Raw genomic sequence first — 19,648 nt, 5'->3', positions numbered from 1 at the left:
TTCTTCCGAGAGTGTGGAGGGTATCCCTGCACATTTCCCAACACATGCTGCTTCCATTTTTCTTGTACAATTCTTGGCCTTTTCCATTTTCTCTGCTTTGTCCATCTCCTCATTTAAGAGCCTATGGCAAATATTCTTCTGTGTAAAAACAGTCACTCCTGTGAGAGTGAGGGGAATTGAGGTGGGGTGTGAGGGGTGGGGAGTGGGGGATGTTGCCTCCTGCACTATCAGCCTTCAGGACTTGTTCTTCCATGAAAGACTCCTCTGCATTCAAAAGCAGCTTCTACTAGGGAAACACCTTATGCTGCTTATTATGACTGCAAGAAGTGGTTGATAGTTTCTGTTCTCACTAGTTCACAGTGGTAACATTCACTTTTTTAGTGTTCCTGACAAGAAGATTTGGGCAAGAGTATTTAATCTCTGGAGAAAAGGCAAGTGGAAACGACATGCATCTTTTAAAAACTAATTTATTTATTTGTATTGTATTGTATTTTATGTACACTGGTGTTTGGCCTGCATGTGTATCTGTTTGAGGGTGTCAGATCCCCTAGAACAGGAGTTACAGACAGTTGTGAGTTGCAATATGGGTGCTGGAAATTAAACCTGGATCCTCTGATAGAGAAGCCAGTGCTTCTAACCACTGAGCCATCTCTCCAGCCACCATGACCTGCATCTTAAGGGTAAACTGGGTGGTGCCTTTAACATTAACCATGTGTGCTCCTTTCTGCCTTCCTAAATATGAAGTTTTACTCCCGTTTACCTGAAGAATTCATTAGCTTAGTAAGGGAACTTAGCTATCAGGAAGAGAAGAGTGTGGCAAGGTTTGGTCCCCAAGGTGGAAGAAGACCATTTTTATAATCACAGAATGCTCCAATCCCACAGAGACTTCATTCCTCTTTTAGGTAATAAAAGTAAACTCAAGGGTTGGTTGTGGTGTGCAGGGCAATGGAATGCAAAGAAGCGTATTTGATCTGGGCAAAATGACATAATCCTCAAAACTGACCATGCTAGGAAATTTATGGGAAGGATATAAATTGAAGTCTGGGGAAATAGACATCTCCTGATGTCCTTTCTGAGTGAAGAAGTGAGAACATTTCAGTAAAGTAGAGAAGAGCTATATCTGTTCCACATTACGGGCTCCTGAAGGAGGCCACTTCTGGAACATCCCTGAGTCATCAGCTGGTATAGATGAACATAGTGAACAGCATCATTTAGGGGTCAGGCAGAGTGGCCTCCAAACTTTACCTGGGGTTCTTAAAAAAAAAAAAAAAAAAAAAAAAAAAAAAAAAACCTGTAACTTAAGCTGAGCTTTTCATACTAGTTTGATAAGATAGATTTATACCAAAGCTATGAAACAGGCTGACTTTGAGGGAACTGGATGAGTGTAGGCACATGGCAGAAGCCAGTACTAAGCCAGAGGTAGCTCAGGTGCAACCACACGAAGGAAAACTTGAAACCCTGTCAGCTGTAGACCAGGTAGGAATCAAGATGGCCAGAAGAATTAGCTGCGGGAGATACATTGTCCTAAAGTCTAGTCATAACAGACGCCTGGTGCCCAACGTGTTGGCAAGAGTTTCCACCTAAAACCTGAGAAAAAAAGATTCTAAAATGGAGCTAAAAACAGTTCCTAGTTGTCTCTTTCAAGTTAGCAGCAGCCTGCCTGCGTGTTTGAGCTACTGTTGGGTTCCTGGCGTTTGCTCTTGACCTGTAGTATGGCAGGAATGAGGCCTCTGCAAGTGGCACATTAAGCTGCGTGGTGGATTTAGCCTTTGCTAGCACAAAACAAAAAAAGAGGTTTTTGGGCTGCACACTGCTTTGATAGAAGCATAGACCCACTATTTCTGAGAGTTGATGGCTCCCAGAGCTGATGGAAAACGTACCACCGCCATGTTGGGAAGCTGAAGTTGGCAGAGCCAACAGCCACAGCACTATTTCAGTCTTAGAATGCTGCAGTTTAAAGCAATAGGTTCAAGGTAATATAAAAAATAAGCCACGTAAAGATGGCTATCACACAGAGAATCTGGATTATGTTCTCTTTGATATTTGTAACTGAAAAAAAATTTGATTGTAAAAGCTGTTGAGTTATGCCAAAATGTATATTTTAAAGGTACCTTGACTTCAGAATTTGGATATAAGGATATGTTGCTTTGGAAAAGAGGCTCTGCTTTTGTTTCCACAGAAAGCCAGAGGCTATGTATTTGTTCCAGATTAAGATACATCAGGTTTGACCAGCCAAGACCCCCTGAAAGGTCTCTGATGACACCAAGGCCCAGATGATCCAACATCCAGAATCATTTTAAGGCAACTGACTCAGACGATACACCCTCATGGACTACTCCATAATCCTAAAATTTTCTTTGTGTCCCCATAAGATACAGCGCCCCCCTCCAGCAGGAAGTAGTAAGAGAAGCTATGCCCCGAATTCCCAAATATACCAAGTTGGCTTTGGAGATGTGTAAAGGTTAAAACCTTCCTCTTTAAAAAAAGAAAAGGGGAAGTGCTGTGGATGGTCTGTATGTCAAATTGCTCTGATTGGTCAATAAATAAAACACTGATTGGCCAGTGGCCAGGCAGGAAGTATGGGTGGGACTAACAGAGAGGAGAATTGAGAGAACAGGAAGGCAGAGGGAGACACTGCCAGCCACTGCCATGATAAGCAGCATGTGAAGATGCCGGTAAGCCACGGACCGTGTGGCAAGGTATAGATTTATAGAAGTGGATTAATTTAAGATGTAAGAACTAGATCACTAGAAGCCTGAGCCATTAGGCCAAACAGTTTAAACAATATAAGTCTCTGTGTTTACTTGGTTGGGTCTGAGTGGCTGTGGGACTGGCGGTGACAGAGATTTGTCCTGACTGTGGGCCAGGCAGGAAAACTCTAGCTACAGACACCAACGTGCCTGGGGATGTTGACCCTTGCTTGTTTTGTCTGGGGACCCTGACACTTGCCATTAGTATAGTTGTATGCACCCTATTCCTTTAGCCAAGTACTCAGGCTGACTTAGGACACTACCTTAAGACACAAACCTAGAGAAAAGGAAGAGTTCAAGGGATGGTATGAGAATGATGAAACATTATTTCAAGGAAGATGGAAATTTTAAATAGAACACTTGGAATCAGCTAAGTATACCAAAGGTTTACTCTGTCTTTTGATACTAGTACATTTTGTGAGCCCCTTAAATAGAATGCTTGTATTTCTTCTTATTTTGCACCCTTCTGTATTAAAATACACTGTTTGATGAATAAACAAAAATTACTACTTTAAATTTCAATGGTTCACAAAATCTTAGAGAGCACAATATAGTATCTTGAAGTGTTTTCCTAAATTACACACCTTCTTTTTTCATTTCTCTGGAAATATAAATTACCTTCAGCAAGAAAAAACAAGTCCATATGATTGAATTTCAAAATATGAAGATTTGTTTTCTGTTTTTTTTTGTAGTGTGTGTGTGTGTGTGTGTGTGTGTGTGTGTGTTGGATAGAAACAATCACATCTGACTTGCAAAATTCTAGCTAAAAGACATTTTTAGGTCATCACACAAAGGTTCACAGTGATTGTGCCTTCCAAGAATAATCTCCCAGGGCCCCATTCTACAATAAATATTTCCCAACTTCCCTGTGCAGAAGTCAGAGCGAGGCTGCAAACGCTAAGGAAATTGCATCTGCATCCCGCCAGTTTGGCAGGCTGAGAACCTTTACACAAAGAAGGTCTGTCTCTGTTTGTTTTCCTCCTTTCTGAGCAATAAGCCATAGAAAGTTCCAGAGAGGCCTGGGAAAAATATGTTAGAGACTCAGTCCCCCTGTAGAAGCACTAATTAAGAAAATACAAAGATTTGCTTTTGAGGCCTAGGCCGCCTTGAGTCTGACCACTGGACATGCTGAAAATATGGACTTCCGTAGCCTTACTCTGCGGAGTCTGGAGAAAAAGCATGGAGCCTGCTCTCAGTGCGCTTTCGGCTTTGTCTCACAGCCAAGCTGACGTATGGGCAGCCACCATTTACAGCTAATGGTGCTGTTACCCAGTAGAGTCCCAAGGGACCTCATGGTTCCAGTGTCATAGAGCAAGCACCAAAAACCAAGTGGTTTGATCTCTTTAAAACGGATACACGGACAAGAGAGGAAACCGGACTCGATACATTTGTGACTCCATCATGAAAAGGCACTCATTTCCAGTGTGACGTTGTCCGTGTCCCTTCACCTCTCTCATCTGAATTTTAGACATAAATAAGACCTAGGGAAAATGCTTGGGAAAAAGCTCTCCCCGACTTTCTGTGTATTGTTACGTGGAAGTGACCCCTGGGCACTTTGGTGTAAGTACTGCAGGTCTCTCTTCTGCAAGATTGAGTCGTAAAAGTCAAGAATAAGGACTCTGGTAAGAGATATCAAGTGAAATTTAGGAGATGATGAGAGGATGAAACTGACCATGCCAACAAATAATTGGTGATCTGGAACAAAAATAAGAACATTACATCCAAATACAGGATGATAGTTCATTTAACTAACAGAGAATCCATCTGTCGGGTTTCTTATGTCAATACAGAAGGGGATAAGATGGTCTGTGCCGCATATTCACACGAACTACCAAAATATCCTGTTAAAGCTGACCTGACAGATTATGCTGAAGTATATTGTACTGGTCTGCTGCTGGCCAGTATTTGGATGCAGATAATGCCCAAACCACAACTAGCAATTAAGTGTTTGGGCTGTGAAGGGATCCGTGGGTGAAGCCTTGTCTATCCCTCACAGTACCAAATGATTCCCTGGTTATAATTCTGAAGCAAGGCGTTCAGTGCAGAAGTTGAGCAGAGGCACAGTCTGGCTCAGAATAGTGCAAACTACATGTGTTACCCAATGGATGGTGATGGAGACGATTGTAAGAAACAGCTCTCTCGGCACATAGTGAAGAAGAGAACTCCAGACATGGAGATGTTTAAGAAGATCATGCTGCTATCCTAAGAAACCAGTTCATAAGAAGAAGCCCAAGAGGGAAGTTAAATACGAAGAGGTGGAGCTGTATCAAAATGTTGCCAAGAGAAATCAGGTCACTGATTTCAAATGGAGACAACCTTCCTCAGAGCCCAGAAGCAGGCGGCAAAAAGAAAAAGTAATTTTTTATGAAGATTTTCTTTTCATAAAGATAATAAACTTATTGACAAAGCATAAAAAAGGATATTTTTAACTTATTTTCAGAACACACTTATTGAATTTATTAAATTGAGTTATCAACAAGGAAAGACAAGCCATGTGGATATTTTAAGATCAAACCCATATAGGAAATACAGGATAGACAATTTTTTCTAATAATGCAGATTTTATTTATTTATAATCAAAAGTGAAGGAGCTGTGATAAAGAGATTGCTCAGTGGCCTAAGAAACCTGGCTGCTCTTCCAGAGGATCCCAGTTCCATTTCTAGCACCCACATCATGGCTCACAATCACCTGTGACTCCAGTTCCAGGGGATCTGACCTTCTCTTCTGGTCTTCTTGGGCACCAGGCATGCAGGTGGCACACATGTGTAGATGAAGAAAATCTCCTATATACATAAAACAATAAAAATAAATATAATTAAAAGAACTGGCAGCTGTGACTGTTGGTACAGTTCTTAACTTGGGACCTTCTGTGCTAAGCATTGTATACCTGTCTCTTCTATATAGCTATTGCTTTTAATGCTAAAGAAAATTAGATGCACTTAATTAGTATTTCAAGTTAAAATAACAAATTTACTCAAAATGGTCTCGGTCCATTAAGTAACATTTGGGTTTTCTGAAAAGCAAATAGGTTGTTAACCAAAGGCCTCTCATGCTTTGTAATCTTTCTGCAAATGATCTTTGTGGTCTCAAAGTGAATAAAGCATTATTATTGAAGACAGATCATCAATGAAATATTCAGGTAGAAACTCAAAATTAGGAACTCAGGGTTAAGAAATGCCATGAAAAAGATCACATATATGCAAATACTGATGATATATATCTATATATATATAGATTAAAATTATTATCATTTTGTGCTGAGTGTATGAAATATGTTAATTTATTTATATCATTTACATATCAGAAAAGAATCATGGTTTTTACATATTTTGACAACAGCATCTTTTTAAGTATCTTTTAATACCAGATTCTGTATACTTTGAACATCCTATTTATTCAATAGCTACCTCCTGGCAAGTTAAGTTTAGTTTTATTAACTTCTAAATACTATCCCACTTAGCAGCCTCTCACATCTAGACTCAGATCAAAAAAAGTAGAAATATTAAGCAGAAACCAGAAAAGAACAAGACATACAGAACTATTAGTTTTCCAATTACAGATGGTTATGTTTCAAAAATAATGCAGTAATCCCTTAATGTGAACTCTACATAAATGTCTATTGTCCACATCCATCTCCTGCCAGGAGCACAATAATTATTTCAGGCCTCTGCTATGTAATGGATGTCTGTGAATAGCTTACTTATTTGATGTGTTCTACATATGAACACACTGGACATGTGCTGTTCTAGCACCTGGCTTCATTATAGGAGTCTCTTCCCAGTTCTGGGCCAGTTAGTCACATGCTCCAAAGCACAGTAATGCAGATAATAATAAGATATTCTTTTACCTTTGGCTCAACCTACTATTTACAAAGCCTAAGGAAACAAATTAATCTATTCGTTTGAAATAGGTTTAAAAGTGCTTTGTTGGAATTTTACAGAAAGTGCACTAGTATTTAAAGTTTCTAAAGTATTAGAAGTTTATAGCTTAATGGTCAGCCTCATAGAAAAACCAAGCAGAGGGAAGATTTAGGAGTCAAATGATCACATTTTAACATGGAACAGGGGAGGGTGATGAAAGCATATTAAGAATGAAAAAAAAGAGTAAAATACTAGCAGATGTGGAATATTGTACAAAGTCCAAGCCTGATAGGCATCCATGTAGAGAAGAGCCATGGAAATCAAAAGCTAAAAGGAGTTTCTTGAGGCTATTTTAGACTATTTCTTAGCAGGTTTGGCTCAGTGGAGTCTGACCAGAAATTTGCATTTGTTTGCCTGACCTAGATAAATAGGTCTTGTATGTGGTGTTGAATGATTGATACAATGTTGTGAGATGTGTTTACACCTCACTGTGTGAAGATGTGTCTTTGCCTAAGGTGACTTCTGGTTGATTTAATAAAGAGCTGAATGGCCAATAGCTAGGCCAGAGAGAATAGGCAGGATTTTCAGGAATAGAGAGGAACTCTGGGAAAAGAAAGGCAGATTGATGCCAGTGAGACATAGAGTAAGTTGGACATATAGAATGAGAAAGAGGTAAAAGCCATGTAGCAGAACATAGATTAATAAAAACAGCTTAATTTAGTTATAAGAGCTAGTTGGAAACAGGCCTAAGCTAAAGGCTAAGCTTTTGTAATTAATAACAAGTTTCCCTGTCATTATTTGGGGCCTGGCTGTGCCAAGACAGTCCGACAAGAAAGCTTGCTACAACACAATGTGTCAATGTACCCACTGGAAATGTCCTCAGTGCTAGACTATACAACACTATCTAAATTTAACATGTGCTGTACTGTTGACAATGCAGAACCTGATTGTTGTAAATACTTTGCTATGGACAATGAATGGGGTTGCTGAGTTTCTCTTTCAGCTCTCATATCAGTTTGAATGTCAGTATGTCAGGTGATTCCTTGTGTCATCACCTAGATTCATACACAAATGACCTTTTACATAGGGCCTCATACTGTTCGGTGGTTTATTATGGCCTGCAAAGGTGTCTTATGACTCTTCCCCAGTCTGGCTCACTAAGCTCTATCGGGACATGCTCTGATATCCTACAGCTCCCCTGGACTTCTGTTAGTTTCCAAATATGTGTCCTTCCATGTCCTTTTCTTTTCCTTTTTCTCTGCCTGAAACGTCTTTCTTCACGTGTTTGAATTAGTCCTGTTATTCAACTCTCAGCTTAAACCTAGTTCTACGAAGAGTTTGTGAAAGAGCCATTCACCGGTGAAATCTGCCAATGCCCTTACCTTTATGGTTGTCAAACTGCCTACTGTGGACTCTTCTCACTAGAGTGCAGCACAGGAGGAAACAGTGGCTTTGTTTACTATTGAGTCCCTGTGCCTAGTCCCAGTTGTAAAACATGGCACAGCTCAGAACAGTCCTATAAGTGAATGAAAAGGAATATGCAACATTTTTAGAGAGAAACATGATAAAAGAAATATATTCAGGGCTTGGTGGTGGTGGTGCACTCCTTTAATCCCAGCACTTGGGAGGCAGAGGCAGGCGGAACTCTGTGAGTTCAAGGCCAGCCTGGGCTACAGAGTGAGTTCCAGGAAAGTCGCAAAGCTACACAGAGAAACCCTGTCTCAAAACAAAACAAAACAAAACAAAAAGAAAAGAAAAGAAAAAGAAAAACAAAAGAAATATATTCAGATAAGAAATTCAAACGAAGAGAAGAGAATTCAAACCAAGGCCTGAAGTTTTTTCCATGTGAATGTTTTTAAGCCTTTTCTGTTCTCCAAATAACCTCACATGGGCAAGAGGTCTTTCAGAGATGAAACTGTGGACTCAGGGCTATCCCCAAAGCAGAGTGATAGACAACAAAAGGAGAAGAGCAAATTATGTCATTCAAGAGTGTGGCTTCAGTCGCTTTCCTCAAACCAGAGCTCTCCTTCTCATAGTCCATTTACCTATGAACTTATAAATGGAATAATTGATTGCTGAGGTGAATATTGTCACAGTCCAGCCACCTCTTCATATTACTATTATGTGGTGGCCCAAACCTTCAACACATGAGCCTTTGATGTTATCTTTATATCCAAGTCATGGCACTCATAGACTGGTTACCTTATTGCTTTTTCTGTGACTTAAAAACTTCACCAATGCTTGTGTGTTCATTCAAATTATTAATATAAATTGAAGGCCAAAGCTAAGCCAAGATTTGTAAGAACAATCAACGGCAGTAAGAAGAACACTTTTAATAGCCATAGTATGAAACTGTTGAAAACAATATAAGATGAAGATGTGCATGTGAGAAGGTAAGAATGAGAGGGAAATGTGACTTGAGAGTAATGGTATCACGCTGCTGAGTCAGGTCCTTCAGTGACAGAACATCTCAGCTCAGAAATCCAGCAGCCACCTTTGAGCTGCACTGACAAAATTGGTATTTCCACTAACCCTGATGGCAGAACAGCCTTTTCCTGACATCTGCTAAGTGAGACTTGGCCTGGAAAGCAACAGCAAACCGAAGGGAACAGACAACCTAAGTGTTTTCCCATAAGCATGGGGCTTTCATTCATCCTTGGCAAGGGCTTTGAGTCAGTCTACATTGAATGCCATGCTGAAACCCTGCTGAGCTGACAGCTGCTGCTGGCCTAGGGCCCACAGTGGATCTGAAGAGAACAATTCTCCCCATTTCACCCAAGACTTAGAATAAAACTGAATTACCACTTTGGAGAAACTGAATATGTATGCCTATGGAGACCGAGGACATTGTCTCTGACCTTTTGCGATCAGACTAATCAAGAGGCGCAGGAGATAACTGCATGATGCCACAAACAGAGTCACTTCTGTTTATCCATTGGAATTATCTTTCGTTCACTATACACAAGATAGATACATGGATCTTTTGAAATCCAATGTGATTCTACAGTCATTTTGGGAAATTGAAACATAATTATAAATTAATGCTTTCTAAAGAGATCATAGAGACCTTGTGGACCAGAGAACCAAGGGTCCAAACTGCCGAAGGACATAGAGGCTGCAGGCCCATGGTCAGGCACCTGGAGCTTCATCTCCCCATGCCCCAGAGTGATGGCAGAGCATCAAGAAATAGTTTCAGTCCATAGTTTCATAAATTAATAGGCATGAAATTAGTCAAGGGAAGAAAGATGAAGAAGTGGCTTCTTAGAAGATCCAAATAATAAAATCACAAAGGTTTCCTGGGATGCTCTCACCCATTCATCTTTCTTTTTGACACAGAATTCTTAAGTAAATATAATATTTCACCATATACAAAGGCAGTGTGTCACCGGAAACAATTTATGAAGCCGTAGGAGGTTGTATGTGGCAGTGTATTAAACACTTTCAGATTCATGAGCAGCTGGGGTTTTTATATGTAAATAATTTAAGTTTTCTATTAATCATCTCATGGAGTCTAGAGGAAAAATGTATAACATGGGGAGAGTATAGGCATACTGGAGGGATCCATACACTTTAAAGTACAACTAAGGGACTAGGCTGTGTTTTAAGGACGGGTGTTTTTGTAATAGCCTGATTACTTGAAAACTGATAAACCATCTGTTTTGAACAGAAGAAAGTAGATGAATCGAAATATTATATTCCCTTTCTGTTTTCAAAAATCATACTTTTCTGAAGTATCTTTCAGCACTTGCTTTGTGCCAGACATTGGGCTGGTCACACTATCTTTAAAAAATAAAGAGACAGAGAAGATTCATGTCCTTGTATAGTACAATATCAGGCAGAACAGGCTAATTTGCATATTTAATTATATAACTAGGTCTATGATGATACTCTGCAAAGGGAGCACTAAAACAGCTTATCTCATCATACCCCAATAATCTGGGAAGTCAAATGGGCTGTCTGAGGCAGTGGCATTGGTACAAGGTCAGAAGAGAGATGTTAGATATAAAAAAGAATAGAAGGATTCAAGGCAAAAGAGCAGCTAGAGAGGAAGGCTTAAACAGGTGATCAAACTAGCAAGTTTCTCCTCAGAACAGCTGGGGCATCAACAGGAAAGCAAAGGGAAAGCCAGGCATTAAGCAAAATCTTTGCAATTGTCTTTATATATTTAGAAATATATATTCATATATAAATATGCAACAGCAATTTTAGAAGGAGAGAGGCCACAAATTTAAAAGAATGAGCAAAGTGAGGGTACGTTGAAAGGAAGAAAAGGAAAAATTAAGTAAGTATATTTTAATTTCAATTTTTTTTAAATTTGGATTTCATATTGAAAGTTAACAAGAGACATTTGCAGTATTTTATACATTAGAGGGGTGATTATATATGCAATTTATATGTGTGTGTATGAGAGAGAGAGAGAGAGAGAGAGAGAGAGAGAGAGAGAGAGGAGGTCTCCCGTAGCTCAAACTGATTTCAAACTTGCTGTATAGCCAGTGCTGGCAGCAAACAGGGCACAAGCATTTATGTGTATGTGTGTGTGTGGGGGGGGTGCCTTCAGCAACAACTGCAAGAGTTGAGAAGACTAAGAACAGCATGAATGTGGTGGTATTGCAGTGGAAATAAATAAAATGGCTCTACAATATATAGTAAAGAATTCATGCTTTTGCCAGTTTGTAGACAGCATTACTGTGTACTTTTTCAATGCCTGACCAGTTAATTGAAGGACTATTAACCTTGCTCACACTGATTTAATTGTGAATTCATTATGCATAAAGGTACTCTCTAATCAGACCAGCCACATTACCACCACCTGACACTGATAAATGCATACTCTGACCATCTCACCAAACTAACAGAGACTCTGTCTGCTGACATCTCCAGATAATTTGCATGCACATTTAAGTTAATGGGATATGTTCTAAGACAGGCAGTATTGAAACACAGACACACTAATGTTAAGAGAACGTGTCTGCTGGTGCTCTAGTCACAATGGCTAAGAAATGTAGACAACACAAATGTCCTTTAACTGATAAATAGATAATAAAAAGATGGTACCTATACATTAAGGAATAATATTCAGCAGTACAGAAAAATGAAATACAGGTAAATTGATGGAGCTAGAAAAGATCATATAGAATAAGGTTGGCAGACCCAGAAAGACAAACACTGTGTTCTCTTTCTCCTGAGGCTCCTAGTACCACATCTTAGATGTAATACATAACCTGGAGTAATTACAGAAACCAGCAGAATAAAATAGGACCATGGCAAAGCTGGTATGTGGTAAAGAGAGGGGTATCAAGGTACAAGTGATCTAAAGGGGGAAATAAGAAAAATGAAGGCTCTAACTAGGGAAGGGAGAAGGAGTAAATACAGAAGAAGGAGGAAGGAGAGGAAAATAAGATAAAGGATGTCTGAAAAATTTCTAAGTAATTATACTACTAAAAATAAGTCAGTGTATAAATATACATCCTTAGTCTAAATGAAAAATTTACTATCAGGGCTGACAATGTTTCCCACAAAAGTCACAGACCATCTACCAAAAACCCCAATATCAGGCATGAGACATTTTCCTGTGAGTTGTTAGTCATGGTTATCCAAGAGACTACTAAAACATAACAGCCTATTGCTATTGCCCCATGATAGATGGAGGTTAAGTTCCTGTTACTGAAGACAAAATGCATTTCAAACACAGGGCTCAGAGGCTACTGAGCTGGAACTGACCTAAAAACCTCCTCCCTGAGTAGTGGTTTTCATGTTATCAGAAAGCACCATGCAAGCTTCCAAAAGAGTGAAGTGTGACAGGGTCCTGTGCTGTTGTTCCCTTTGGGGGAGGGGACCAAGAAGACACAGAGTCAATGACACAGACTCTGGGAGAATGTTGAAATAAGCTCAGTTTATTCAGGAAGAGGCAAGCCTTATATACCCTCCACCATGCCCTGGGGGAAGGTCTGATGAATATGCATCTGCTGGTGTGACGTGGCTGCCTCTAATTAGTCCAGGTCATCTCCAGATCATGTGTCAGCTACTGTTGCTATGACCCTTAGACAGACCCAGGTTGGCTCTCAGAAAGTACCTTATTACTGGTTTGGGCCGACTGGCCCTCAAGCCTGTTAGGGATGAGTCATCCCACAGGGAAGCAACCAAGAGTCCTACCCAACTAGGATGCCTATGAATCACAACAATGACCAGCATTGCATGATGACCAAAAGCATAAAGTATTGGCACACATACCTTGGTAATAACCAACAGCTCTTTAATTGAGCTTGATACCAAATAAATAAAAGAGAAATCGTGCTTGGTACTAGAAACCTAGGCAACTACCCAGGGCAAATAATGTCAAGGATCCTGGAGGATCCATGACTTTACTAAATGACTTTACCACCACTTTACTAAATGAGCACAATCCCTAACTACATTCTAAATAATTGTAGGTATACCCACAGAGACTTGTAGTTCTCAAACCCTCATTAAGAAAGCTTGTCTTTGCAACAGTCTGAGATCATTACAGAAAACTATGACCAATCAAAATGCAGAGTGATGGAAGCCAGTCCCAACAGACAGAATTATAATACAAATCCCGCACCCAAGGCTCAGGGAACATTGCAGAAGCAGAAGCAGAAACATTGTAAGAGCCAGAGAAATAGGGGACGTGCTGTGAATTTGTGTCTCCTAGAAATGTTAGATGCTACATATATGAACTCTCCCCAAACATGTCTGCTTAAACACGACCCAAACAAGGATGACATTAATAGATGTGCTAACTTGTAAGGGAGAGAGCTCAAAAGGTCTCAACCCTACAAAAAGAAATTCAGGAAACTAAGGAATGCAATGCTGAGAACCAGAGAAATAGATTTCCCCAGGGAAGAGCTCATCAATTGGTTACCCAATTCAAATGGTGAGGCCTGAAAACATATACATACACATAACATTGTACAGACTAAGCAGGTTGTATTTATGTACTTAGGAATATATATATATACATATATATATTATTTTATATAAATATATATAAATATATATATATATAAACTTTTAATTTAATATATGCATTTTACTTTAATATATATTTAAAATTTATTAAATTTTAAGTATATTAAATATATTTTATATTCACTATGTAATATATTATTACTTTATATTAATAATATATTATGTGCTAAATATTAAATATATAAAAATAAAAATAAATACATTTTAATATATAAGTATACTAAATATAAGTTTAAAAGAAAGTAATGGAAGAGCTTGGAGGGAGAAAAGGGGAGGAGAATGATCTATTTATCATATAATTTCAAAAATTAAAGTAATTCTTTAAAAAAAGAAAAAAAGAGAGAGCATGTTAAGAATCCAAAAGAACAAAAGGAAATGCAGGAGTAATAGCTAAGAAGCTCATGAAGATGAGTTGAGTGCATAATTAGAGGAGGCCTCTGATTCAACTCCTTCCCCAAATAACCACAATGGATTCCCCAAATTATAAAGTAACAAAACTGCTAGTAATGAAACTGTCTCTTTCTCTGTAATAATAATTAGAACATAGTACTGGCTGATTTTGTGTGTCAACTTGACACAAGCTAGCGTCATCAGAGGAAGGGACCTCAGGTGAGAAAATCCCTCAGTGAGATCCAGTTGCAAGACCTTTTCTCATTTAATGATCAATGTGGGAGGGCCCAGAACATGGTGGGTGGGGACACCCCTAGGTTGTGGTCCTGGGTTCTATAAGAAAACAGGCTGAGCAAGCCATGGGAAGCAAGCCAGTGAGCAGCACTCCTCCATGGCCTCTGTATTAGCTCCTCCCTCCAGGATCCTGCCCTGTTTGAGTTCCTGTCCTGACTTCCATCAGTGATGAACAGCAATTCAGAAGTATAAGCTAGATAAGTCCTCTTCCCACCTTGCTTTTGGTCATGGTGTTTCGTAGCAGCAATAGAAATGCTAACTACAACAACTAGTAATTATGGGGAACAACTAGGTTGCACTGTGGCTTAGGGTTACTCAGTACTTAATTTATATGCTCTTTCTGCTAAAGTAAGTCATGTTAAATAAAAAGCTGTTGGGGAAAAAAATATATATGTATTTTATAGGATGGACAAGAAAAATCAAAGTTTTTGACTAATTCCAAATACTTTATAGACACTAAGTGAAATAAATAGAAATCACTACTGAAGTTCTATAGATTCTCAGCAACTCCGCATGCCCCAAATGCAAGAAAAACCATGCTGTTCTAGTTCTCTGCAGTAAGCACAGGAATGTTGGACTAAAGAAAAATGTGTTTGGTATTGTTCTATCAAGATGACTCTTGATCTGAAGAAAATACCAAAAGTAGCTCTGAAGTGCACCCCAACCCAAAGTGTCATGCTCAGGGATTGCCAGGCTGCTTCCATCATGCACCAGATCAAATCCATGATCCCCTAAAACATGGAGCAATTGAGTAAAGCCAGAGTGTCACATATATCCTTAAATCATTGCCAAACATAGACAAGGTCAACAGTGCTCAGTGACTCCTGAGGTTCTAAGAACATCATTCTTTTCTAAAGTTCCAGCTGGCAGTGACATTCGCTCTCCCATCTGCTCCATTGTGTTGATTTCATACCGTGCACATGACAATAAAGATCCTGCCTCTGCCTGTGCAATCTTCTATGACAATAAAGTTCCTGCCTCTGCCTGCGCAGCCTTACAGTTGCAGTTTTCCAAAGGAAAGCCAAGTGTTAGATCAGCACCTGAACAACTCAGATGATTACACCTTATCATTTGCATTTAACCTGGAGGGGCAAAGAAGAGGAACACAAATGTTGCAGTGTATTTTTTTAAAAAGTGACCAAAGTAGATAGAATGAAAAGGATGACTTACTCAACCTTGGAAAAGGGAGACCGAGGGGAAATTAAAGCCCAAGAATATGGAAAGCAGGTTTGTTTGTTGTTTGGTCAGCAAGGCAGCAGAGGAACATGATAGAAATGGGCCACACGTGAAGTTCAGAATATGCCATCTAGGAATCAAAGGCTGTATAACCTTACAGCTAATAACAGAGCTTTGGGTCGTAACGTTCCTGGATGTGTATTCTACCCTGCCAGATTAGGATAAAACTGACCAGATAATTTTTGAGAGAAACTATGGATGGTGTTCTTATAATGGGTTAAAGAGAGTTAGAACACACCAAGTGGGGTGTTTTTTTTTTTTTTTTTTTTTTTTTTTTTTTTTTTTTTTGGAATGGCTCGAGAGGGTTAGAACACATCTAAGTGGGGCTTTGATTACTTGAATAATCTCATAATATGAGACTGAAACACACATTCCAACTCTACTTTGTGATCAACTCAACTGCTTGGTAACTTCATATTTTTCTTCTCTTTTTTTCTAATTTAGTGCCTTTCTTCTAAGGACACCAGTTCCAAAGTCAAAATGCCTGGGCTTGAGTCTTTACTAATTATTCACTTGTTTGAAGGCTTGGGTCATGAAAATATGACTTGTGAAATGAAAATAGTAGTGCTTACTTCTATCTCCAAGGACTAACAGACTGCTTTCAGACTGACTGAGTCATAGCAAATCCTCAGCGACTGTCAGCTGTCTCTGGCATTGCTCCTTCCTCTGTATTACACTAACTATTAGTGAAGAATTCAAAGATTAGTTTAATGGTAGAGGACTTGTTAAGCACCCACAGGGCTCTTTCTCCATCATCAGCACCGGAAGAAAAACTCAGAGACAAACTACACAACTAAGAGCTTCTTTGTAGAAACTTTGAGAATCCACAGAGGCTTTAAGACATAAATTCAGTTGACCATAACAAAGGTAGGACACTTGCCTCAAGGGGAAAAATGGTTAAAACAATACTTGCATTCAACACAGAGAATGACAACAGACTTTATGGAGAGAGGAGGGTAGATGGGGGAAGAATTTGGGGAGGAAGTAGTATATGTAGGATACAGAGCTTGGCCATCTGTCGATGAGGGTGACGTTCACTGTGGAGAGTCACGTGCTATCTGTGATACTAGGGCATGTGTTCAGCCGCAAAGTTGTGAGATTCTGATACATACATATATGACAATCTACCTCAACAAAGTTTCCCCCTTTACATGCTTTAATACTTTGCTATACTTTTCCACAGTCCATAGCCTTTCCAACACCAGCCTCAATGCAGTGATATATTATTAGAGAAGCAACAGCCACTTTGATAAGATACCACAGCCCAGCATTGATACAACCCTCACGACTGTTCATTGTTGTCCATTCTGAACTTCCTCTAGATATCCACAAGGTGAAGGACAAGTAGTTTATTCATGATTGATAAAGGAAGGAAACATTATTCAAAAAAAGGGGGGGAAAAGGAAAAAGAAAAACCTCCTAGAATTTGAGTATTAAGCCCAGAGCATATTTTTGGAACTGATGCTTCATTTTACAAATCAGTTCAAATTAGAAATAAATGAAACAATGAAGATTAATAAAGGAAAGAGATTAGAAAGGAATGGGTCCATTTCTGAGACTCAGAACATTTGTTGTAATTAAAATATTATGGGGAAATATTCTTGCCCTAATATACTTGATGTTTCTTTAGGCAGTTTAGAAAATTTTGCATTACTATAAGACAATGACTCAGAGACAAAGCTTTGTCTTCGGCCTCTCTAGTCATCTCCATCCCCATAAACCTCTCCTAGCTTATGAATAAATAAATAAATATATATATATATATATATACTTATAAATATACAAACTTAATTTATATAAGCACAATCTGTCTACATATGAATAATACAATAAAAACTTCAATGGTGTAGCATGGGTGCATAAATTCTTCTCTACCCTGAGGTGGTCTTACCTTTTTGAATTTGGTACAAGCCAAGAAGATGCCACCCCAAATTACTTCCTTAAGCTAAGTCACTCAGTGCAGCTGAGAGGAAAATAGAAGCACTTATGGTTAAACTAACCCACCCTGGGGAGTAGTCATATGGCAGCTGAGGTGTCCAAATGAATAAAACATGCTTCCCTGACACGCAAATAACAGCAAAACTGAATACAGGTTCAAGAAGAGATGAGGGCTAACACTGGATTAAGAACTGGCATTGCCCTCTCCTTTAGCAAGAGATGAACTGGAGTTTCTTCGGAAATTTCCAACAATCATATGTACTGCGGGACCTCATTACCTATGAAAAAAATTAAACTTACAGTGTTATCAGAACTGGTAAGTACTGAGACCAGTCCAGTGTGGAATCCCCCACAGGACTGTATTTCTACAATATTCTAGAGCCACCCCCTCTTCCTTTATACTTTTGAGAAACAATTTTTGTATTTCTCTTTTATTTTTCCAATTAAAGAAAAAGTTTGGAGAATTTCTTAAGCAGGAAAATGCTGAGATTTATGAAGGACGTAATGCCTTGGGAAACTGACTTTGTTGTGAACATTTGAAAAAAACACTTCTGTGAGGTGGACTGTGGGAAATGGAGGGTTCTTGTCATCTGTGTACCACATGACAGCTGAACAGCTGTGGCATACACAGACACCCTCGTGTTAAAAGTGATAAGACATCAGAAACCCACACTTTCTGGGAAAAAAAAAACCCGCATTGAGAACCACCAGATTGGAGGGCAGACTGAAACTGATGGACGGTGAAAGAGGGGGAAATTTTCACTGGGGAATTCATTTTACGGGAAGATCAATGGATTCTAATTTTTAGGTCATGAGAAATGCTAAGCGTCGAGAAAGGAATGCTTGGCCTGCTGGGGTCAAGCTGAAGACACGGAAGTGTCTTAAAAGAAACGAGCATGAGAAGGCGGTATTGAAGAGGGGAGCAAACACGAGTCAAAGTAGACGGCTGGGTGTGGACTCCAATTCTGCTGCTCGCAGCAAGACTGATCTTCAGGAAGTTACTTCTCTGGCTTCCAGCAAGGCAGAAATAGTAAAGGCTCTCTGCAGAGCTAATTGTGGGGTTTAGGGGAGGTCACCCACAGAGCTACCTCGTGAGCGCTGGGAGCTCAGCCATGACAATGATGCAGACCTCAGTGCCTCTTACCTACTGCCTCATAGACAAGGACTCCTGACAGCTTACCCAAGTCTTACCAAGGTCCTTTGTGATACCTGTGAAGAATCCCCTGGTGATAGGTAACACTCAAAATCTTCCTCACACCAGTTTGGCATGGTGAGAGATGTCAAGCTTTTGAAAGGTGTGCAGCCTGATTTAAAACCAAATCCTGAACCCTTTCAAAGAACAATAAAACATATTTTACATGCAAAGAAAAAAATCTTCCTCAGCTTTATTCTCTGAGCACAAAATGTTCTCTGTGTCCACACAGCTGATGCAAGAAGAGGGGAAATGTGCCGGGGACGTGGGATCCCACCGCTGCCAGGGAGAACACCCTGAGGGTGTTGGGGACGCTGTCTTCCGATGAATCCTCTCTGCCCTGAAGCCGGAAGGAGACCTCTCCGAAGTGAGAAAAGAGCCTCTTTGTCCTAGACTCTGGCCCGCCACGCCACCTGAGCTCCAAACCTGTTGGTGCTACCCTGGTTTGTAGCATTGCTCACAAAACCTCTTTCTTCCTCTTGCATCTGTAGCTTTCTGTGAAAGTGGCTGAAAATAACACGTTTGAGACACAAAGAACAGTTGAATGACCTGAAACAAGTTCTCTGACCTCTGGGTAACAAAATATCTTCGTGTATAATATACATGTTAGAATTATATATAACAGATAGAATTACAACAATCAGGAAATATATGTAAAATGCATATTTTCAGTACCATGTAAGTGTTAGTGGTTATTTTAGCACTTATGTCTTTCTCAGACTTTTTCTAGAATGTGGGCCCTAGATGTAAGAGAACATAGTTGGAAAAGTTATTTGATGACTCAGACTATTTAACTGAAATATTAAAAGGATAGGTGATTAACATTGCATCCCCAACTAATATAGTGAATCCCCAACTGTAAGATTCAATTTCAAAAAAAATAAATCATTCAGGGAACATAGAGGAAAAAAATAATATTTCTTAGGGATGCTGGAATCGAGCAAGGAAGGGCTCCTCTTGTGGATTGTTTCAAAAACCTGGAAAAACTAGAGTGATT

The 19,648-nt window shown here is 39.4% G+C and overlaps 1 pseudogene; it reads left to right on the top strand.

Moving 5' to 3' along the window:
- Positions 1–1,392: 1,392 nt before the first annotated feature.
- LOC114699902 lies at positions 1,393–18,979 on the top strand (annotated as a pseudogene).
- Positions 18,980–19,648: the final 669 nt, after the last annotated feature.

This window comes from Peromyscus leucopus, chromosome 20 (genome assembly GCF_004664715.2).
Source record: "Peromyscus leucopus breed LL Stock chromosome 20, UCI_PerLeu_2.1, whole genome shotgun sequence".
In the NCBI taxonomy this organism is placed as follows: Eukaryota; Metazoa; Chordata; class Mammalia; order Rodentia; family Cricetidae; genus Peromyscus; species Peromyscus leucopus.
This window is presented reverse-complemented; position numbering and strand designations above follow the sequence as displayed.